This window comes from Phragmites australis, chromosome 3, assembly GCF_958298935.1.
Source record: "Phragmites australis chromosome 3, lpPhrAust1.1, whole genome shotgun sequence".
Classification (NCBI taxonomy): Eukaryota; Viridiplantae; Streptophyta; class Magnoliopsida; order Poales; family Poaceae; genus Phragmites; species Phragmites australis.
The window spans coordinates 41473831-41492490 of NC_084923.1; positions in this window are offsets into that span (position 1 = coordinate 41473831).

An 18660-nucleotide genomic window follows, 5' to 3' on the forward strand; every position below is an offset into this window, starting at 1 on the left:
TGTATTGCATATTCCATGCGATAATCTTCTATGTATTTCTGAGCACTCAGATGCAGATCACCGTGCTGAATTCTATACTTTGTTCTGGGGAGCTGTATGCCTGTATATGTACCACTGTCAATTGATTCCGCAAGTCTTAACCATCAGGTCTTACCCGTTTCCTCTCCATCTTCTGTGGCAACTGCGCGATCGCTCGTCTCACAGTAGAACGCAGCTTAGCCCCTTCTCCCTCTCTCTCTCTCCATCAGATCAAAGAGACCGGTGGGAGGAGTGAGAGGGGAGCGAGTACGAGGGGCCCCGGACAAAGGCGACGTTCTCGGGCGGGACCAAGAGCATGCGGCGCGCGCCACTTGCACGCGCATCCGCACCTCCCGCACGCGCATCCGCCGGCCCCATGTGGCCGCGCGTGCCGTCCCATCGCGGTGAGCCGTGGCCGCGTCCCATTGGACACGCCAAACCCCAAAAACTTCCGGGTTCAAGCTGCCGCAGCTTTGAGCAGGGCGAGACCGAGGCACCGAGCGTTAGCTCGGATGGCAAGTCGCCGACGAGCCCGCCGGCGTTCGAGCTTGGCCGGCGCGGGTGCTCATCTCCCGCGATGGATTCAGGGTTCGAGCTTTGGTCGACGCGTTCTAAACACACGCTAAAGCATATTAAAAAGCTCTAAACCCTTCTTATATTCTACTAAGCATGCACGCATGTTTAGCGTGAGTATAGATTATGTGCATTCGTTGTACCCTTATAAAAAAAGCTTTGAGCAGTCTGTTAAGCTTGATCATTGCTCCATCCAATCTTAAACATAAGCATGAAGCTTTCTCTCAAATAAAAGTCCAATTTCAATTCACATTTTTATTCTATTTTTCTATATCTACCTCTAGTGAAATACATCGTAATCAAATTTACCAACCACCTTAAATCTAAGTAATGATTGTTGAGCAATATAGTCATCGTGCCTATCACCTTAATTCCTATGCCAGAGTTTAAATAGACTTATATTTAGGATCGAAAATAATCAATATTTTTACTTTTCTATTCCATGTTTCACTTATCCTCTCTTCCGTAAATATTTATACAAATAGCCAGAAATATAAGATACGATTAAAGTACTTTTGATAAAATGTCTAGCGATACTTTCTCCGTTTTACTTAACTGAATATTTTAATAAATATTATTAGTCAAAGTTTAAACAGTAAAAATTAAAAGCAACAATTATTTGTTAATAGGGAGTACTATTATGCTAGTGCTGCGGAGTGCGGACTGGCTGCAGAAGACCGTGCGTACCTTTTCTTCAACTGTCCAGCAGCTCAGCTGTCTGGTCTGCTCTGAATGTTGCGCTGCCTGCTGATGACAGCGCCATCTGGGACACGGCGATCCCGGACGGTCTCCCTCACTCCCCTGGCACTTCGTCATTCTGGGTTCATCGCTTGCGCAAGGCGCCGAGCCGCGAAAATGTAATGAAGTGGAGTGATTATATTATGTCCAAATGTAATACTTTATGAACAATTTTTTGAAGTAATATCATGTGGGGAAGCTCTCCCCCTATCGTTTGCATAAAAAAATATTACACTAGTCAAATCTCTCTGACTTCTCTCTCCCCCTCTTCAACGAACAACGAAGAGCACTGGTAGAATTAGGACCAAATCTAAAAATAGATATGATATTGTATTTATCAAAATAAATAATATATTGATGTATTTATAAATTTAGTATGTGTATTCAGTATCTCGTTCATCAAAAATGTGCTTTCGACACCTCAGATGTCAACTACTGTACTATGCACCGTATTTAAAACCTTACATGCCGAAAATAGCCAGTATTCAGTATTTAATGTACCGAATACAATGACTAGTGCCGTATTCGATACCTCAAATACTGAATACGGTGAGCTGAATATAGCTTCCCGTGCATCGATCGAACAAAGAAGCTAGAAGAAATGTTGCACATGCATGTTTAAGTTTTCTATTTAAATCTCAATTTTATTGGAAAGTATAAAAATAGTCTAAAAATTCTAAATAATTTTACGAGCAAATTAAAGCTCATTAGCAACATGTTTTAATTGATTTGATTAAAAGGCGTAAGCCAATATTTAATCAAAATTCTCTAAATAATCCTACTTTTATAAATTCTAGCAATTTTTAATACCTCAAATAAATTCAAAAAATCTAGAAAAAAATCACTAATATTCTTCTAATGTGATGTATTAACTTATAAAAATATTTTCAATCCTAGTTTATTTGGTGAAAAAGTGAGTTCCTTTGTAATGCTCATTTATATGTATTTTCATCATTTCATATTATATTCTCTTTTTAATTCAATTTGAATAAAAATTCAAACATCCATATGGATGCATAGAATAAAAAATAATAATTTCACTAATATTTTTCTGATGTGATGCATAACGGATTGACAACTAATATTAAGATGGTAAAATCAGATACTTGAGAAGCATATAACATAGAAATTACGAATGTAAATATTTTTATAAATTAGTACATCACATTAAAAGAATATTAGTGATATTTTTAGATTCTTGAGAATTTATTTGAGGCATTAAAAATTGCTAAAATTTATAAAGTAGGTTTATTTGGAGAATTTTGATTAAATATTGGTTTACGCTTTTCCAATCAAAATAATTAAAACGTGTTGCTAATGAGCTCTAGTTTGCTTGTAAAAATTTTTAAAAAAATTTGAACTATTTTTATACTTCCCAATAAAATCGAGATTTAAATAGAAAACTTAAAACACACACTTGCGACACTTCTTCTAGCTGCTTTGTTTGATAGACGCACGGGAGATAGTATTCGTCACCTCAGATATCGAATATAAAAGTGTTCAACATATTTGGTACCTTATATACTAAATACAGACCGTTCTCGGTACGTAAGGTTCCGAATACGGTATACAATACATATTCGGTAGTTGACGTGCCAAAAACACATTTTTTTTTAATAAATATCAAATACCGATGTTAAATTTATAAATATGCTATATTATTTATTTTAATAAATATAATATCGTATGTGTCTATTTTTAGATTTTTACCGTAGAATCGGTTGCGATTGCGAAAGCACATGCGTACGTATACTACTGCGGTCCGTCGCGAGGCGTATGTGGAAGCGGGATCAACAGTATAACGAACAGCGATTTCCATGCTCTAGAACAGGGAAACGCAGCCCGACTGAAGTAGACAGACGGGTGATTTTACGGCACCTTTCAAGTCCTAAAGCACACCGGGATGGCGCACTGGACCATGTGTGATTCGCTCGCAGCTTCAAATCTTGACTCGACCTTAGACTCTCTGTAGATGCATTCAGACCTGAATCCGACAGCTTAAGGCCCTACCTAGCTAGCTGCGGAGTGCTGCGCCAGCACGCATCACAGCTAGTACTCAGTACTAGTAACTGAAGTGTGAGAATGCATCGGAGCTGGCCCGTCAGTAGGTTTATGTAAGGCGTGTATTTCGACCGGTGGTAAAGCCCTTTTGGGACATGGGAACTTCACAAAGATGTTACAAGAATTTCGCGAAAAAACGGTTCAATCGATCAGGCATCGGATCGATCAATTCCAGTAGAAATCTGACAGACTCAATAAAAAATAATGGCTAAGCTACACTTCCATCGAGTAACTTTGTCATCCATAAATAAAGGTTCAAAGATGCAACTACAGTACTCTCAAAACACTGATCCAAGTTCCTGTAACCAGAGTACTCTAGCTCTTCGTCACGTTGATCTGTTAGCTGATGCATGGGAACCTAGGCTCATTTGCACCAAAGCACAGACATATGTTTTGCTGTAGTCGTCCCAACGCTCACAGTGCATAGCACATTTTTCAGTTTTTTTAGTTGATTAGTAGTCATTTTCATGAGTAAGATCATCTCCAATTATATTTTCTTCATTTTGTTCTCTTCTCGATTTTATTTTTCATTTTTATTTTCTTTATTTTCTTCCATCTCTAATAGCTTCTTTTTAAGAGAATTGAGAAGAGAAAGAAGAGAGAATCTTGTCCTGGAAAAAATAACTCAAAAATCTATTTGTAATAAAAACTATAAAAAAATCGTTAGAACGCTAAAAAAAATAAAAATTCTTTCACAACAAGATTTTTATTTTAAAAAACACCCTTAAACATAGTCTAAGGCTGGCTTCAAATGCTATACTCGTGTGAGCCCCTTCGGCCACCATAATTCCACATCCAAGTGATGACTTAAATCGAGTCGCGGGCTCGCGGCAACTTGACCCCAAACCAATGCCTTCCCGTAGCATCTTTATTTTAATTCGCAACGTCACAACATATTATTGACTCCAGTCACCCCAGTACAATTAGAGTTACATCACGAATGATTCCTTGACACCGACCAGAGGCAAAAATACAATTTTGTATAATATACATAGCATATTTATTAAAATAGATAATATTTTTCTGTATTTACGAATCTAGCATCTGTATTCGGCACACGATATGTCGAAAATAGATTTACGGTACACGGTGTGACAAAAATCACATGTATTCGGCACACGGTGTGCCGAAATATCTAATTTTTTTTTCGTGTGGCAAATATGGTCGTGGCTGGCATCAGTTCGTTTCTGTCATCTGATACCGGTATTTTATTATTTTATGTAATTGGCAACTTTCAACTAAATTTGAAACGAGTTATTAATTTAATTGTCATTTTATCTCGGTGAGTTGGCACTTCATTTTATGTATCAGTGTGTTGTTATTTCATATAATTAGTAACTTTTAACAAAATTAGAAATTATTTGCTAATTTAACTATACATTTCAAAATGCATGAGAAAGAAAGCATATAGTCTCTAAGGCGACGGACAGTCTTAACACTTAGGTATGTTTGAACATGCACAACATTAACCCTTGTATCATTGATCATCTCAAGATGGCGGTGGAAAGTGACGATGTACAATAGTGAAAGAATGCCAGTTGTGCTAGTCAAATCTATCAGGGTAAGATAGTTGTCGTCTCCAAAGTGGTGGTTGGAAGTTAGGAGGACGGGTACAAGGAAATCCAACGTCATCTTCACGCTCATCACGGTCCTCCAGAGATGGAGGCCTCGGAGGGAGGGGTCGAGGTAGTATGAAATCGTCATCATCGTCGTTTTGAGGTATCACGGTACGAGCACGTCTTATTTCATTGTTGGTTGGACACCATGTTGATTTGGTGCGTCCTCTTGTAGTGTTCGTTGAACCTTCTTCTCTATGGCCGGTGGAACGTCGAGACTTTGGTGGCATGAAATCATCATCAGTTCTTGTACCCCTTAGGTTCGTTGATCATTGTCGTCTTCTACACGAACTAGGTATCACACCCCCGTCGAAGAGCATATGCATTGCCTAGAAGTGTGGGATTTCTTTGTTAATCAACTCCGCGTCTTCTGTGAACATCTAACGCAGAGTATGAGCATTCGAATCAATAGCAATAAGATAAGTATGGTGACCAAATAGAAAATGACAAACGTGTATGTGGGATGCATGCTGATCGAGTAACATCGCCATCCTTCTTTGTCTCATACAGAAACCTAGTACAGAAGGATGGTCGGCTAGTTCGCACACCCTGAGGTATATTTGGTGGTGCTCATGCAAGAGGACCCTAAGATCGTCAGTTGTTACATGTAAGAGTGGAACGGTGAACGTAGAATATGACGGTCTTGCATGCAATTTAGACACAGCTTGGATTAGGTTGCTCTCATTGAAGAGATCATCCTTTCCTCCATGCACAACCTGTAAGGAGGCATTTAATGCTATATAGATTGTTGTAGGTGTCCATGGGTAGCCAGTACTAGAATATCCCGCCATATAGGTATTGATCTTTGACTGCAATGTTTTTGCTCTGTACCAAAGCACGAATCGCTGGTTATTTAATAAACATTAAACATGTATGAAATATCGTAAATGATATATACAAATGCTTAATAAGTTACTCATAAATAATTTATATGTCCTAATTAGTTGACAAAGATTATATAAATTAAATGTAATTACATGAACACTGCAGTGCATAAGGTATAGTACAGATGAGTACATAATATAGTGAATAGCACATAGTATAGATGGGTACACAATATATTGCACTGGCTCATTAACGATGCCAACACCGTAAGCAATCCCTAGGAGTGTAAGCGTCTGGTGGGTGTGTGGCCCTCATCCTAGCGGCATGAGCTGGCCTCTGCCACGTGTTCCCTTGGTCATCATCTTCATCATTGTGCTGTGTTCCAACTCCACCGAATGTATATCCAGAACCGCTAACTAGGCCCTGCATATACCATGATGTAGGATCGTCATGCGGGAGTGTGGATGCCGGTAGTACGTGTTCGGATAGAGTTCGAAATTCTAAAGTCTCAGCTTGCTGGTACCACTGTGAACCCCTAGGTGCATCGGGATATTGGGGTACTAGTCGCTCAATAGCTCGGTGAAGCTGCTCGCTTGCAATGCAGCAGCCCAATCAAAATTTTGTGTGCCGCTCCAAGTTGGCGTCTGCTGCGTGCAGTTAGTGACGTCCTCGTGGTGAGTTGATAATACTGGTGGAGGTGTCTGCGTAGCCTGAGTAGGTTGTGTGCACTGAGGGGGCTGGGAACCCACTGTACACTGCTCGAGAGCAGGAGCCTCTGTGACCTCCTCAGCTTCAGCACAAGAACATGTCACATGATGGGCCGCAGACGAAGGTGCCTCCCGTAAATATGCCTCATGAGCACTGGACGAGCGCCTGCTGTGGGAGGCACAGGATGGGTCCATGGCGGGTACGTCGCACCCCCTAGAACGCAGGGCACAACCACCTAGACCACGTATCGCAGACAACAAGCAAGACCCTCTCGTCCTCATGTAGTCTCGGAGAGGGTGCCGATCCCTTTGCATAGATGACCCACTTGCTTCCCCACATGCATGCTCCGCATGCATATGTATTTCGTACCCCGCTTCGGTCTGTATTTGTTGAGGGTTATGTTAGTAATACGGATGTGAAACTAATGAAAATCGTTATAAGTACAACATCACTTACCACCACATGAAGAAACCGGGTACGATCTTCGGGGAAGGGTCTGGGGGCTGGCGATACATTACCGCTAAGTAAGGTGGCACGCGTGCATGAACGGTACGAAAGGTACTCCTAGTACGTGCCGTCGTTGTACTGTCCCGCAGGAACGACGACATCCACTGGGCCTGACTCCATCCACCTAGTTATGTGCTCTGCATTAATCTCCGACCAATCATGTGTGCCTGTGTTCCCCTGTGCGCTCCTCCTGTACGTGACATAAATAGTTATAATTTCGTAACATGTATCACCTAACATAATAATGGTGCGTACAATAATACACTTCTCGTGCGCCCGACTAGCGTCTCGTGAGGGAGGTACTGGCACCAATTGTCGATGACCAAACTGCCTCTGTACATGATCAGGAGAATACACTTCCACATTGTTCATGTACAGTAAGAAACATATGGTCATCCATAAGTACAAGTCACGGAAACAAGAGGATGCGATGAGGCCGCCGGTCGCAATTTCGGCCACTCATTCCATACGCCATGGATCCCACTCCACGAGGTCGACGCTGAGGACGTTAAGGTCATTGATCACCCGGGAGTAGTTTCCATGGTCTTGTTGGTGAGTCCATCGCAGCCTGGCATGAATCCACCGATACCCCATCGTAGGCCTCATGTCGTCGACAACGCCATCGGAGATGGGAACTGGATAGTAGGTCTTGCTCACCCATGGTCGACAAACCGAGAGATACTCCCAGCTCCAGAGTTGTAGAAGGTGTAGGCAGCCAGAAATAGATCCCATCTTCGTTGACCGCTGGGTAGCGGCACACAATCCTTTGTATGTAGCGGCCAACACAGCAGATCCCTAACTGTAAGGTGTCAGCTCGTACGGACGTAACGCGAGCTGACCCGCTAACCATACAATATGAGGAAGTATATAATTGTCTGCCGTATTGCAGAACATAATGCCTCCTAGCAAGATGTACAAGTACACCTCGTAATGCTGCATCACTGTAGTCTCGTCCGCATCCGGTGGGCAAGGACCAAACTATGGTAGCCCATGAATCCATGACATGGAGAGACCAATGTCCTTCATGTCATATTGCACATTAAACCTACAAGATGCAGAGACTCAATGAACCACGAACAACACTGCAACACATGAAATGCTTTATGTAACAAATAATTACCTGCCTTGAATATAACTCTTCCACTGCTCCTTTTCTGGTCGTGAAAGTACTAATAGGGTGCCCCTTATCGGGAGCCCGGTCAGCATGGCCACGTCCCGCAAAGTTACGGTCATCTCTCCACAAGGAAAGTGGAACGTGTGTGTCTCAGAACGCCAGCGGTCGATGAGGCCTGTGAGCAGTGACACCTCGATCGACGGGTAGGGGAGTCCTGCCACCACCCTCCAAGGGAGCTTCGTCCATCATAAGAGCGAATGGTAGTAGTAAGGCGTGTGCAAGTGGCTCGTGGAATCGAGGGTCTAACTCCTTAAGCTTGCGCACACTCCTGGAATGCAACGGGACCAACTGAAAAAGTATGCAATACATTTATTGAGTAAGTACCAAGTTATCATAGCAATTAAATTCACTTTCCCCTATGGTTCTTGTCGTACTATAGCTAAAGAAGCTCGGGAAGGTGAACGTGAGCCATGCCAATGATTTCAAGCCTTATGGTTCAATTATAAAACAGCGTAAGACAATAACTATTACAAAATAGGTACAACAACTAATATGTGCATAACAAATTACAATAAAATCCATGTTTCCAATTAACTTCATAAAACAAACTCAATGGCAACAAATCTAATACATTCCAGTCCAATGAAAGTGTGTCTTACTCTTCCTTCTGGATATGATTTTCTCCACCTTAGGTGCAAACCACGTGCTGCACTCCATTGCAGCTATACCACGGTCTCGAAAGTAGTCAGTCGTTCTATAGAATGTGAGTTCAATGATGGCACACAACGGGAGGCCGCGTACACCCTTTAGGACATTGTTGAACACCTCCGCTATATTTGTTGTCATGATCGTATACCTAATATGAAAGACAACAATTTTGGATGGGATATTTTCGTAACCAAAAGTAAAATATGATCTTTCAAACGCTATGTTCTAACCTGGAACCGTGAGTGTCATGGATTAGGGCCCAATGCTCCGCCAGCTTTCCCGCTATCCACTGGCTAAATATAGCATGTGAACGGCTAATGATGGTTTGGCCCCCACCATTTGCGTCCGCAGATGGTCCTCATGTGCTTCCTTCTCTGCCATCATCTTGCGAGTGGTCTCATTTAACTCTCGCCATATCTCTTTGAACTTCGCCTGCTGGTTCTGAAGACACAACCCTTTGAACCTCTTTACAAGACCCTTGTGGTACCTTGAGTAAAAGTTTGCACCTGAGTGTCGTATGCACCACCTTCTCTCCACATCAGGCCATGCAATGGAGTGGTTTGTGTTGTCATGCAGCACTTCCAAGGTATGCAAGAGCTCCTTGTTGCGGTCTGAGATGATGCAGACTCATTCCCTATTGCCGACAACACTTGTCCTCACCAAGGTGAGGAACCACAGCCAACAATCATTGTTCTTACTCTCAACCATTGCATACGCGAGAGGAATGATCTGATTGTTTGCATCCGTCGCTATCGTTGTCATTAGGTTACCATGGTACTTGCCGCTAAGAAATGTGACATCCACACATACCACCGGCTTGCAATGTCTGAAAGCTTCGATGCATTGGGTAAAGGACCAGAAAACCTAATGAGGTATCAGTTGGTACTGATGTATGACCCATCCTCCAGCCTAATCAGCTCATCCGCTATGGCCCACTGCGTCCCTAGATTGATCATGGCAATCTTCTTCAGCAGCCTCGGAGCATAGTGGTAAGACTCTTCGAAACTTCCAAACAACATCTTCAACGCTTCTGCTTCGCTCGCCACGAGGTGTGGAAATTGATCAGTATACCCATCTTAGTCTGCACCTCCTCCATAATGGATTTTGACGACAAACATATGTTCGTGCCAACAAGGGTGATGAGGAGTTGGACTATGAACCTCGCATCAACAGTGTGGTTCACATTCCTAATAGCATCTTCGCTGCATGTATGTGGGGTGTGTCTACTCAGCACAAAATAGTTCTCGTGCTTTGGCTTTTGTGCTCGTACGAAGTAAGGACAATTTGGGTGCTTGATACACCTGACCTCATACTCCGTAGGGTTAGACCGGACGCACTTGTGATCCCTTCTTGTGATTACAGCATAGTTGCTGATAAAGTGGATGACCTCCTCCCTGTTACAAAACCGTTGTCCCACCTGGATGTCGCTATTCTGGTATCCACAGTTAGATAGGGTATTATACTCAACGATAGTACAATCTAGCAGCCCAGCACCATGAAAGTACTGGATCGTCGACACCGGGTCATCATTGTCAGCACCTTCTTTATCCCCACTACCACCCGCTTCATCATCAATGCATCCTGCATCTACCTCACCATGGTCCACTTGAGGTCCCTCTGTACCGGAAGTGTCCTCCCCGACATGCCCTCCCACCTCATCATGCATCACATGATGGTCTGATCCTTCCACGCTAGGCACCACTTCACCTTGCACCAGTCGTGATACTATGTTTACGTACACTCTCATTTCCAAATTCTCCTCTAATACCTTACGTGAGTACAAAGCCCATGCATTATTCCTTCTCAAATCGAACAACGTATGAACAATGAGCGAGCTATTTGGCACAAGCCATGGCCGCACACCCTCTAGGACAACATTGTAGGACTGCTGGTTCACACGTAAAAGGCTCATAACATGTGATTTTAAGCCTTCTAGATCAATAGATAGCTCAACTGTACTCTCTACGTGCTAACAGTTTTGAATTGATACGAGCCTCTCATGCAAAACAGCGAGACGTTCTCCACAATAAATATGGATAGTCATAGCGTCTCTACTAAACAAACATAAATGGATAAATTACTACTTAGATGTATGTACTATACCTACTCTATTTTATCAACTTAATACTATTTAACCAATGTACTCGAATGGAATAAATACTCTACTTCCTCTAATTACATTTTTTAATATAAATATTCAATACATACATAATCTACATACAAAAGTACTGTTACACTACCATAGATTCTGTTACGAGATCATAAAATATGCAAATATTATACCTACACTATTTTATCAACTTAATACCATTTAACCAATATATTCGAACGGAATAAATACTCTACTTTCTCTAATTACATTTTCTAATCTAAATATTAAGTACATACATAATCTAGGATCAAAATTAGATTCTGTTACATCATAAAATATGCAAATATTATATCTACTATATTTTATCAACTTAATACCATTTAACTAATTTATTCCAACGGAATAAATATTCTACTTCCTCTAATTACATTTTTTAATCTAAATATTAAGTACATACATAATCTACGTACAAAATTATTGTTACACTATAATAGATTCTGATACGAGATCATAAAATATGCAAATATTATACCTACTCTAATTTATCAACTTAATACCATTTAACCAATGTATTCGAACAGAATAAACACTCTACTTACTCTAGTTATATTTTCTAATCTAAATATTAATGACATACATAATCTACGCACTTACTATCATAGAAGGCAGACCTCTCCACGTGCTGCTGCTCGGCCTGGCTGCTGCTGCACTACTCCTGCTTGCGCTCGACTGTTGCTACACTACACCTGCTCGCGCTCGACTGCTCCTTCAAGTGCTGCTCTACTTGCGCTCGAATGCAGCTTCACAATGCACAGCAAGAGCCATTTTATAGCTGCGTTGAACGAATGCTGCCAAAAAACTCCCATGCGAGCTAGTCGGCTGGCCGAGCGTAAAGCGCGAAAGTGTAAAGCGAAAGGAATAAAGTGAAAAGTAAAGCGCGACGCGACGTGACATGACGGCACACGGTGTAAAAAAGGAATCTTCGGCATACTGTGTGCCGAATATAGATGATTTTCAGCACACCGTGTGCCGAATACGGCCAACAGTGCCGAATACAGTTGCTAGATTCGTAAATACAGAAAATTATTGTCTATTTCAGTAAATACGGTTAAATATATTGTACAAATTCGTATTTTCGCCCCGACCAGACGCAATCTTTCTTAATCAAACTCGCTTCATGTTGCACGACACTTCACATGTGTCGAGACCAGTTAAAAACAAATCAATCTTATCTAATATACATGGACTTCATCAATGATAACTATTATAATATCTATATTTAATTGAATTAACCTCTTACAATAATTATAGGATTGAAAGTGACGATTAGATAGGGGTGAATAGATACCTCAATAATTTCTTACAAAATAGATAGCATTCTCCTACTTTTAATCACCCAACAAACCTTGAAAACCAGATAAGATAGAAGATAAAGTAAGATAGAAAGTTACAAGATAATATAACTTTATGGATGAAATATGAATCATAGATTTTATTCAAAACTATTTCATATGTCTTTGTGTCCAAAAGCTCACCACTTTGAAGATAGATGAAACACAGACAAGATCATATGGCAAGTAAACTCTCCAAGACGATAGTCTAGAGGCAAGAAAATTTAAGACTCTATCACATATATGTGTACGTGAATTCTATACCTTAACATCAAGAAAAATAACTTTGCAAAGTGTTCAAATTTCAGCTAAAAAGAAAAAACGAAAATCAACAATAAAACACCAAAAACTTACAAACTTGCAAGGGAACCAATCGAAGGAAACTAAAAGAAGTGGAATTCAAGCATATACAAAAACTTAAACTTTATTACTCAAAGAGGTCAGCCCTATTTTAAATAGATTATAAAGATTTATCTCTCAAAACTCTCACATACTACATATGCTAAGCACTCATCTCCTTCTCCTCTAAAATTCTAGCAACAAGTCTCTTATATAGATGGCTCAAGGGGACTCTTCCCAACCAGCTATATTCCTTTATTTATAGCCTAGAAAATTTGACCCCTAAGTTTCATTTGCTGTTCCCAAAATACCCATCTCTTGTAGTACACTCCTACCTATCACCGTAAGCATTTTGGTTCATTTCTCCTCCATCAATCGAACGATCGGTGTCTTCACGAATTAGCTTTGCCTCAACGCAAGCTTCGTGGTGATGCCACATGGACCTACAGTTCTCCCACAGTTTTCAGGCCAAATTGCAAAACCCTAACACGCTTCTCAAAGCGTGACTAGCCGCCACTTACTTCCACCTGAAGTAACAACCGACAAGTCTCTCCCGCTCCTGATCCCTCAGGCCGCCTTGTCACTTGCACTAGCATCACTTTCGCTTGACTTTGCCAACACGTCACCTTCATTAACAATCATCTCTTGCCTTGGTTGACCTTCACGTGTACCGCTAGGATTATCCTTGACTCCGACCGATCTCCTTAATCATCCGGCACCCCGTTTAGCCCCGATCACCTGTCATCAATCGCTAAGTTACATCTATTACCTGCACACCATAAGACCATTAAACATGCGTATCCAAAACCATATAACATCATCACATGTCTGTCCAAATCAAAATCATATTGAAAAAAAATCAGATGTAACAAAAATGTGAACACCAGATGGCCCAACGTTCACACCAGTGCAACATCAGACCATCCAGTGAGTATAACTCCACTGGAACCCGATTTGTATTTCTCTCTGAAAAAATTAGTCCGGTGATCATAAAATCCCAACACCGGACAATCCGGTGAACACCTCAACATTTGCCTCAGAACTGAAAGGCTCTAATGATACCCTCCGATGTTCACACGTCTATCACCGGACCATCCGGTAAGTACATAATCACTGGAATTTAGTTTTTCAATCTCTCTAGAATATTTGTCTGGTGAAGACTTCGGTGATCACCTGTGCACACACCGGACCATCCGGTGAGGCTATAGCACCAAACTTTCATATTTACACCATTCTCTGGAAAAATTAGTCTGATGCTCACTCTCACCCATACCAGACCTTCCGGTGAATGAATTTTCACTGCATCTACTCTGAAAATCTCCGGTGCTCACATCTACCACACAACGGACTATCCGATGAGATCAAAAACCCTCACACCGAACTATCCGATGAGTGTAAGCTTCCTGCACCGAGACAACGATACAAACTCCAATTTTTTTCAACTTTGGTTAAATAAAATCAACATTGCAGTATATAACCATGCATATGCTAACAAACAAAAAACACATAAACGTCAATTACTCATCACACTAGATAAAACAAGGCACATCTCAATTTGATTTCTCAATCTCCCCCTTGACGAGTACATTGACAACATCACAAAGAACAAAGAAAGGTTTGAAGATCACACAAGAAGCTCATCCAAGTGAACAAAAACTCGAGAAAGAGCAAGAACGTGTCACTTGGCATAAGAAGATTGCAAAGGCTCGAAGAGAAGAAGAGACTAGCCAAAAAGCAAATAAAAAAATGCAAAAATGCGAAAGATAGTCTCCATATGCTCCCCTTGATGAATGCACATGTTACATTTTCTCCCCCTTTGAGACTTGCTTTCATGATTTCTCCCCCTTTAGTAATACAAATATCAAGGATAAAATATTATGCAATGCATGAAAATACAATCCTAATGAGCTTTCATAAATATACCACAAAGCATTTACAAGAGTTAGAATTTTCAAAGGGCTGCGAAACGGAGAAGGTAGAGCTCACAATTGCATAGAGGCTCAAAAAGAGATAGCGAGACAAGGACGTAAAGCTTTACATGCTAACCCGAAGAATTGGTTGGCGTTTTGAAGTTCATATAGCCGAATCATATTTAAAGTGACCACCACATAAGCATCCACTCGTGCCGACGTAATACGAGCATGAAGAACTAGCCAATTTCAAACTCAAACTAGGCAAACAAGAGTTCAGAATATAGGGCTTTGCAAATGCTCACACATGAAATAAAGTGATTAAAAAGAATTAACATTTATGCACATTTCTCTCCTTTTCAATTTATCCTCAAGTTGCCTCTTATCCAGCAAAGTGCCGCATAACTGGGTACGACAAACACCTTGAGGCTTCAAAACAACAGTATTAGATCACAATTTAGCACGAGAGACATGATCAAGTTAAGTGGTATCTTTGCGACACAAGGAATACATGTTCTCTAAGGTTCTATCATGAGCTAAACATTTAACAAAGACAGAATGGATGCCTTGTAAGGATCAAAGAAACCAGCAGGAGGTGCCCACTGAGGAGGAACTGGCTCTGGAGTTGGCTGAGCCTGAGAAGGAACATAATCCTGAGGTTCCTCATCTGACCTCTATTTAGAATGCGAGGATTTACTTTGAATGGCTTGTATCTCACATGCTTGATATCACAAGATACATATCGAAAGTTGGTCTTTATGAGAACAAGAGACATAATGAAAGGAGCAAAATAAAAATTTGGAGTTACGCTCACTATGATATCATCAATGGCCTTTAGAATGTATTTGATCACATTTATCTTCCTCCTATTCATAATGTGATTAATAATGTTTCAATAGTGATCCCGAGTAGCATCATTGTTTCCACTTTTTGAAGCAAAAGTGGCTCTCACAATCTTATTGATTGTTGCGGGTAATACCTTTAATCCAATAACTGTGCCAAGTATGACTCTAGGAACAACTCCCTGTGGCTCATAGAAGGTACTCCACATATTTTCACCCAAGCATACTTCATCATTAACATCAATGGTGCCATAAACAAGATCATAGGGGGTTCTGATGGTATTTGCAAAATCTCTAAAAGAAGCTTCAAATTTCCTTGTACCTGTCATCCACTCAATTTCCTCTGATTCATGAGAAATCTCAACAGACGTATAGAATTGCCGGATGACAGTAGCATTCCAATTACATTTGAAGCTCACAAACTCATATAAACCTAGCTTATGAAATATATCAGCTAGGCCATTCATGCTAGGTTGGCTCCTCACCTATGCCCAATCTATCTATTTGTGTTCAAAGACTTTTTTTTTTATTGAGAAGATGACCATAGAATACATCTTGCTGGATCATGGTATGAAAATGAGGTTGAGATGCATCACTATCTAGGACATATTGATAAACGTTTCTGGCTCTACTGTATTCAGTAGAATTCCAGGATTTTCTATATCCAACATATGCTTGATCATTAATCTTAATGATCCTCATCGCTTGCATATTCCATATTATGATCAACATTATCAGCAAAAGATAACGTTTCCTCGCCAATATCTTGTGAGGGCACCCAATCAGAATCACCATGATCACCTTCTGACTCTGAATCTTTCATTCTTCTTTTACCCTCCCCCCCCCCCTCCCGACCAGCCAACAACTTTCTCACTTTCCTTCCAAGTCTACTTCCTCCTCCACTGATCATATAATACATCACAATGCATTAGTTAAAGGAAAAAAGAATTGATATATGATAAATAGAGAAGAAATCAGCCTCTACTGCTGCTGACGGTCAGACCGGCACAGGCCGCGGTCTGACCTCGAGCACGTAGACAGATCTGAACTGAGGGATTTTGAAAAAAATTGAAGTTTCAACCGATCAATCTTCGAACATAGCCTAATTTAGACCATAGTATGCTATTGCATTCACTCTTATCTCAAATCCTTGTTTCAAAAGATGAATCACCTCTTTCAAACCCTAGGCATGAAGAAGAACCTTAAAATCCATGGTAAAAGAGAGGGAATCGAGAAAATACCGAGAAGACATGGTGAAGTTATCCGCAGTTGGACCGGGAACGATCACGGATTAATCGAGAATGGAAGATTTTGTCTTCCTTGTGTTTTCACCGAGGTCACGAGTTCGTAAGAGCAAAAGAGGAATGTGCTCGGTTGGACCGGGTGAGAAGGAAAAAGATAAGTATTGGACTTACCAGGAGCTAACGGTCAGACCGAGAGCCGCCGCGGTCAGACCATGGACAGGTGTGGTCAGACCGTGAGAGCATAAAGAGGAAAATTCTTCTTTGTATAGATCGACGGTCAGATCGGAGAGAGAGTTACGATCAGACCACTAGAACATGAGCTTTTTGATCTTTTAGGGATAGAGCTTTAAAGAGAGAAGCGAGATAACACATGATCTTTTGAGATGGAAGAAGAGAAAGAAAGATATGTAAAAAGATATAATCGAGATTATTGAAATGTAAATTTGAATTTAAATATGCAATAAATTTACATATTCAAAGAAAATAAACATGAACAAGATGAGTATGTAAAGCATTGAGAACAAATGCTAGATCATAAAAATGCATAAACATTATGTGTCTAAAGTTTCAAACAATATTTGAGAAGTCGATGATATTAAGCTTATTTCTTAATTTGCAAAAATTGATTCACATAGTTTTGGTGAAGATACCTGCTAGTTGGCCTTCGATCCGAATACTATCTACGATATCACCTTTGCTTACACAATCGCTAAAAAAAATGATAACAAATATCTATATGTTTAGTTCTAAAATGTTAGATCGGATTTATAGCTATTTTCACGACACTCTCGTTGTCATACAAAAGAGACACTATTTTGAAAACAACACAATAATCTAGCAAAGTTTGTCTCATCCAAAGCAATTGAGCACAACAAATACCTGCGAAAACATATTCCGCTTCGACGGTAAAATAATATTTTAATAATATTAAATCAACTCTTTACTATTCACACGGTGACAAACAGTGCTAAATAGTACCTAAATATTAATTCTTGAATAAATAGTACTAAATAGTAATTCTAGAGGACGAGTTAATTCTATATCTTACACCATCTCGCATTTAAAATAAATATTACTTATCATTATCTTATTAGTGAATAGTAACTTGAATTTAAATAGTAAAATAATTAATTAATTTTTAGCCATCATACAATATTGGTATCAAAGCAATCAAGCAATTCATCGAGCAGTCAAATATATACCTATATACTCTTAAGATTTTTTAACTTTATAAATTCTTTTATTTTCTAAAAAAAAGTTGTAACTTTCGTTGTTAGAAGCCACATGGCCCTTTTATGTCTATTTTGGCCTATTATATATATATGGCGCTGCTATTCTTAGCGCTGCGCTAAGAATAGTTATTTAGCGCCCCGGCCTACCCGCGTCCCGATCGTAGTAGGGCTCCCGAGATCACTCTGACACCATACAAATATTGTCCGCAACCGTAAAATTGATGCCAGCAACCGTAAAAATAAGGTGTTAGTCTAGATTCAACACCTCCAACCGTAAAACACAAAAGCCCGCAACCGTAAAAACCCAGTGTTGTCCAGATTCATAACCGTTAAATTAACAACCTTTTTTCTGCTTAACAAATTTGGGTTGTACATGGATTTTGTTGTTGGCTCAGGCACACCTGTAACCATAAAAACGTATCCATGTGACCATAAAATAATTAGAGTAAAAAATTCAGTGTTGGTCCAGATTTATAACAAATAAAACACATCCATGTAATCATAAAATAATTATGGTATAAACACATAGTTGTAATCATAAAAACGCATCCATGCAACCATAAAATAATTATGGTAAAAACCAGTGTTGGTCCAAATTCATAACTATAAAAACGCATTCATGCGACCATGAAATAATTATGATAAAAACCAAGTGTTGGTCCAGAATCATAACAATAAAAATGCACCCATGTAACTATAAAATAATTATGGTAAAAATACATTGTTGTAACCATAAAAACGC